This window comes from Homarus americanus, unplaced genomic scaffold, assembly GCF_018991925.1.
Source record: "Homarus americanus isolate GMGI-L3 unplaced genomic scaffold, GMGI_Hamer_2.0 scaffold7626, whole genome shotgun sequence".
Classification (NCBI taxonomy): domain Eukaryota; kingdom Metazoa; phylum Arthropoda; class Malacostraca; order Decapoda; family Nephropidae; genus Homarus; species Homarus americanus.
The window spans coordinates 13,377,671-13,378,027 of record NW_024718273.1 but is presented as its reverse complement, the minus strand read 5'-3'; positions in this window follow the sequence as shown (position 1 = coordinate 13,378,027).

The following is a 357-nucleotide window of genomic DNA, read 5'->3' as shown; positions in this document are numbered from 1 at the left end:
TTGTTGGAGGGAATATAAGTGTCTAAATTTTACAGTGTGTCTCATTCATCCCAGTCACAGACGCTATCCTTCCATGGGTCACGGACAATTCATTTTGTTTAGTAGATTTAAGTGTTCTTGTGCTGGTTCGGGATTTTTCTCAAAGGGGCGCTTCCACTGCCATTACCATCTAACAATCTTTAATAAACCCCAAGTCAAGTGAGAAATTAAAGTCCAGTAAATTCCGACCGGTTACATATACATTATATTGTAGTGGATCCTCTCCCCTACAACTTCCAACTGAGCTCCGGCCGCGCGCCTGCGAGCCAATCAGCGTACAGCTCAAGTTTAGAAGCTCATAACATAACATAACATAAA